Below are 6,112 nucleotides of genomic sequence, written 5' to 3' on the forward strand. Positions count from 1 at the left end.
CGTTCATTGGGCAGTTAATAATAATTTTATACCAGTATGTTTATAATTATTGGAATGGAAGATTTATAGCCAATTGTCATATAGTTCATACTTATTGTTCTTTGAATAATTTGAAGGTTACAACTGCTCATTTCACTCCCATATTCAACTTTTCACCTACAATTAAATTTGTTAATGCCTATAACTGGTTTCATTTTAATCTGATAACTGCAAAAGTAAACAAATTAACATTGAAAAATAAATGTGGCTCTGCTATTTAAAGTAAAGTACCTCATCTGTATATTATTCTGCCAATTTAAAACTCACATTGTGTGTCATGGTTACCTCTTTCCTGTTCTACTTTCTTCCAGGCTGGTGCATCACCACCTTCTTCCTTCCATGCTGGTATCTGAATACAGAGAGAGAAGCTTATCCATCATTGCTTCTTTATCCCCAACATACACATACTCACAGATCAGGACACTGATCCCTAATCTAAAATTTATTCACTTTTACCAGGTGACATGATCAAGACAGTATAGCATGCAGCTGCATGAGTAAATGTTGACACACACTGGATCCTACCCATTAATTTACTTAATACTTAAAGTAGTACAAACTGAACACATTGTACACTGTATTAATCACAGATTAAATATAATTGTACAAGTTATATTGAGGAAAACACATCACACTTTAAAATTGCTTGAAAGTATTATTTTTAGTAAAATAAAGTATATAAATAAATTGGTGATATGTAATAATATATTTTTATTTCAAGAAATAAAAGGATAAAAATTGAACACCCTTACCCATACATTTAATTTTATGAAATAATTTGGTGTCTCTGAAAACTTAGCCCTTTTAAAGAATAATTGCTTTGAAATAATATCATTGTTGAATTTAATTTTTAAAAAAGAAATTTAAAACCTTTCACAAATTTGTATTTTGTGACTCTCATGTTTCCGTATTAAAATAATTCTATATAGTTGTTGTTTGCTTATAATTGTGTGAATATAACCCTCTCTTTAATATCTATCTAATTATTTGTCTATTTACACATGCATCCATGAAAACAGAGTAATACATATAACAGGGTGGGGCAACAATAGAGTTAGAGTTGTGAGGATGGAAACAGAGTTTATTCTTGTGTTATGATTTATTAATGATTGTATCATTTTCCATGTGAACAAGTGTAAACCTACTTTTGCTGCACCCTGTACTATTTTTCTTATGTTTTAAAAATCCTGATTATTTTAGCTGGTTTAGAGCCATTCGGAGTTGAACAGCTGAAGGACAGATCTTTGTTGTATTGTTTGAGAGTATTTGACTTTACCAAGGAAAAATTGATGAATTTCATAAGCTGTGTTAAGTATAGAGAAGAAGTCAGAATGTAGAGCATGTGTGAGTTAAACATAAAGAGGATGGAGGGATTAAGAATACTGATTATTCACGAGGTACTAAATATGCATGAGGTACCAGAGGCACTAAATAACAGGATACATTAAATATGCATAAGATATATAAAACACCTATTATTCATGAAGTCCTAATTGAGCCACCCATTGATAACACCCATTTTGGCCCTGACAGTTTTATGCCCATTAAAGTCATACAAAACCATCATTTTTCAGCAAGTTAAATGGCAAACTACAGCTACAAGCCAGGGAAACTTGCCCTGTGTCTGTCTGATAAAGCAAGAGTATGTCATTTGCCCCGGGGCATCATTGCGGAGTAGGCTCCCTTCCTTGAAATTCAGCTCTCATTCTGGTAACCCTGCCATCACTGGAAAAGCAAGGAGACATGACAATTAAACAGTATATAGCACAGACTCAGGTAGTCCAGTCCTTCCAACTCACTTGCACTTCATACTAAATGTTAACTTACTCGATCTCTTTTCCATTGCTTCATGCTATGTGTATTAAAGGTACGTACAAACTTCATGATTGGGGCATTTTAACTTTGTCTGTGAACCTTTCTGTTTCATGATCGGGGGGAGGGGGAAAGATACCAGCCCCACAATGGTCTTCCCAGCCTGAAGCGCCAGTGTTAGGAAGAGGAGCCCCCACAATACCTGTCTGTGAAAATCAGTGGGAATTTTGTCCATCTGGGTGAGAAGGGAAGCTATTGGAAACCTAGGTGTCATTTTTTTATTTTTATTTTTTTATTTATTGCAAATGAAAACAAACAAAATCAGCTGGGGTAGCAATGTTTATATCAGACAAAATATATTTTTGATGGTAACACTCATACCTGTCAGAATGGCTGTCATCAATAAAATAACAAGTGTTGGCAAGAATGTGGAGAAATGGGAATCCTTGTGCACTTGTTGGTGGGAAAGCAGACTGGTTTAGCCACTGTGGAAAATGTGAATGAGATTGTATCTCTCAAATCAGTTGCAGCCTCTACCTGGTTAAGATGAAGGGCCCTGTGTGAGGCCCTTCCTCTCTTCAAGCACGCCTGTGCCTCTCCTCTCCTTTTCTTCCCTCAGGGTGTCTACCTTTGCCTTCTTTTTCTTAAGCTTCAACGGCCCTTCTTTTGCCTCTGTAACTCATTTCCTGAGTCCATGCAGCACAGCTAGCTCCTTTCTTCTACCTCTGTGATCTCCAAATAAACCTTTTGCTTGTTTTTGAGTTCTTGGCTCTGAATTATTTCTTAGGCAAGCTCAAGGACTGAGGTCAGACTTTGCCAGTAACATCTGGCACCTTTCACCATTAATAACTATACTAATTTTACTAATTTTTAAGCAATCATGCCAAAACTATTATATCAATTACAAAATTCTACTATATCAAGAACTATTTTAGTTCTCTTGTATTTCATATAACTGTATGCATTTTTATAGTATTGCCTGTAGCAGTCTCTTATGGCCGTCTATTAAAATAAATTTACCTTCTTCGCTTACAGCTCCCAATTTGTTTCCCACTATGGAAAGATAACCCAGTCTCCATCTCAAGGACGGGATCTGAGTTTTTCTTAAGGTCATTTGTGGCAACATTGTTCCAGTGATTAGTTCATAGGCATGGGACTTCATTCTGGTCAATGATATGTAAGGAAATGTCTTCAGAAACTTGTAGGAAAAATGACTTTTATTTAAAAAGAAGCGAGAAGAAGAAATGGTTATCTCCTTCCTTATGTTGCTGCTGTGTATCAGTGTGACTCATGGAACTGTTGCTGCCATAGCAGGGCTGGAAGGGAAGCTTCCACTGCATGTGGCAGAGAGGTAAAAAAATAAAATAAAATCATCTCACCACCCTCTATTCACCCTTCTTTCTACCCACTTATTTATTTCAACACAATGTTGATCATAGCCTGGGCCTTAGTACCAAGTGATTAATAAAGTGCAATATTTAAAGGAAGATCTCTTTGTATTAAACTATATAATATATAAGCTACTATAAAAATTATCTGCCTCTATTATAGTGATGACATTTTAGTAAATTAAAAAAAATGAAATTGTGTATCTCCTTAAAATGTACTGTTTTAATTATTATTCATAATATTATGATGTTATTTTTTTTTTACTCAAAGGTCAAGTGTACTTTAATACTATATTCAGGAAAAGTGAGAAGATAAAAATTTGTGAGTTAGGTTTAATTTCAAAAATTTGTAAATTATATATACTTTTTTAAAGAAACATAAATTTCACCCTTCTCTACTGCTGGCGAAAAAGGACTCATGGACATGGACAACAGTGTGGTGATTGCTGGGGTATTCACAAGAAAAGATGGGTGTATTTTAAAGGTACAACCAACAGGATTTCCTGATGAAATTGATTTTGGGTGTAACAAAAAAAGATCAGATATGTCTCCAAAGTTTTTGGCCTGAGCAGATAGAAGAATGAGTTTCCCATTAAATGTTATATGAAAGTCTGTGCTCGTAGCAGGAGAGGAGGTAGAAAGACCAGAACATCAGCTTTGGACAACTTGAGTGTTTGAGGCAGCTTAGTAAGATGCTGAGAGAATTCCTTAACAATTGGAATGAGGAAAACCAAGGCGTTCAGTTGAATTTAGAATGTGGTTTACACATTCCACACCAGGCCAGGGCCAACCCACATTGGTCCTGATCCCTCTAGGGTGACATTCTTTGAAGGTGAAATTGACCAGAGAATGACCCTGACCCATTTATATGCTCATTTTGACACATCAGCAGATCAAAAGACACACCTGGAAAGCTGATGTATATTCTATTTAAATCCTCCCCTGAGACCTCCTCTAAAATTCCCACCTTTAGAAACAGGTAAAAAACCTCAAGGTAAAAAACCCAGTGCACTGTCTCTAGTAAGAACACAAACGTATTTTAGTTAATTCTGTGTTGACTAGTACATGTAGTATTTGTTGTTTGTCTTTGCTGAAATTCTCGTCTGTTTCCAACATTTTAGTTGGCTCAAACATATAAGGGTAAAAGTATCTGTTATCATCAGTCAATCTGTCTACTATTGTGTTATTGTTTTTTCCCTAGAAAATATATGTAGCATTTTCCATTGTTAAACATGCTTTTCAATCCTAACTGGAAATACGTTTTTAATCATTTTCAGAGTATAGTATTATAATTATTTCTATGTTATTAAAATTTTACCTGTAACCACTGGCATCGCACCTAAATTTTCTTTAAAATTGATTAATCTCCTTTCCTTCCTGGCAGCAGCATCACTGAGGCAGCAAAGCCCCGCCCTCCGCCCTCTGCCTCTTTGCCTCCTCACTGGGCTCTAAGCCTGGTGCAGTTCCCCTCCGCCTGCGCCAAGAGGACTGAATGCGCCACCCCCCTTTGCCAAAGACATCCTGACCCAGAGGTGCTGCTTCCTTTATCTCCAAGACGGCCCTGGCCCCAATCCAGTGATCAAAGTACTGATACAGGTGCAACATGCCAGTGAGCAGATCACGGCCGACTAGCAGTACAGGGGCATCATGGATTGTATCACGCGCATCGCCAAGAAGCAAGGCATGCCGTCCTTCTGGAGGGACAACCTGGCCAACCAAGGTCATCCGTTACTTCTCCAAGCAAGCCCTCAACTTCACCTTCAAGGAGAAGCGCAAGCAGGTCTTTCTCAGGGGCGTGGACAAGCACAGGCAATTCTAGAAGTAAATATTTCACATGTTTTTTCACATGTCTAAAAGTAAATATTTCACCATGGTCTCCGGTGGTGCAGCTAGGTCCTTCCCTCTGCCTCGCCTAACCTCTGGATTTTGCCAGAACTCGTCTGGTGGCCTATGTCTAGAAATTGGGCACCAAGCGGGAATTTCAAGGTCTGAGAGACTCTAGGGAAAATTGCCAAGTCTGAGGGCACCTGGGGCCTGTACCAAGGCGTCGTCATCTACCAGGCCACGGACTTCAGCTTGTAACACAGGGCCAAAGACATACCTCGACCCCAAGAACACCTACATCTTGGTAAGATGGATGATTCCCCTCCGACAGTGATGGTGGTGGCTGGCCTGTTCTCCTACCTCTTTGACACTGTGAGGTGGCAGATGGTGCAGTCAGGGCACAAAGGAGCTGACATCATCACAGGGGGCCATATACTACTAGCAAAAGATCTTCAAGGATGAGGGCGGAAAGCTTTTTTCAAAATCACCTGGTCCATCCTCAGAGATGTGGGCACACCTTCCTCCTGGTCCTGTAAGAGGAGCTGAAGACAGTCATACAGGTGCATCCCCTGTGTCCCCTTGCCTAGGCACAGGTCCAGGAGAGTTCCATATATAACTTAAGTGTTAGAAACCAATGTTATTCCAGAAATTCCAATGTCCTCGTCCAACCAGGTCTTGTGTAGAAGGCTAGGGAGGGCTCTAGAATGGGCTCAATGAGATCACGACCCCTGGCATCCTGATTCCATGCAGTGATTAGGAGAAGGGAAATCCTGGCATCGTCCTGGGGCACCGGCACGGCAGCTTGCCATGACCTAGCCCTAGCTGTGTAGGACCAAGCTGTGTTTAAGTATTTTAAGGAACTCACGTCTCCCATTTATACCTAAGCAATGTCTTTTGCACAACCAAGCATTTGCGATTACCTTCTATGTTTGACATGATGCAAAGAAAACCAGGCACAGAAAGAGGGAAAAAAAGATTGATCTAATGTTAAATCCAACTTTGTTTAATAATAACTTCAGTTCAACATGCTCAACATGAATTGTGAAGTT

General features: G+C 38.8%; 1 pseudogene; it reads left to right on the top strand.

Moving 5' to 3' along the window:
- Positions 1 to 3,095: 3,095 nt before the first annotated feature.
- Positions 3,096 to 5,650, top strand: LOC112300950 (ADP/ATP translocase 3-like; annotated as a pseudogene).
- Positions 5,651 to 6,112: the final 462 nt, after the last annotated feature.

The sequence above is a fragment of the Desmodus rotundus genome, chromosome 2 (genome assembly GCF_022682495.2).
Source record: "Desmodus rotundus isolate HL8 chromosome 2, HLdesRot8A.1, whole genome shotgun sequence".
Classification (NCBI taxonomy): domain Eukaryota; kingdom Metazoa; phylum Chordata; class Mammalia; order Chiroptera; family Phyllostomidae; genus Desmodus; species Desmodus rotundus.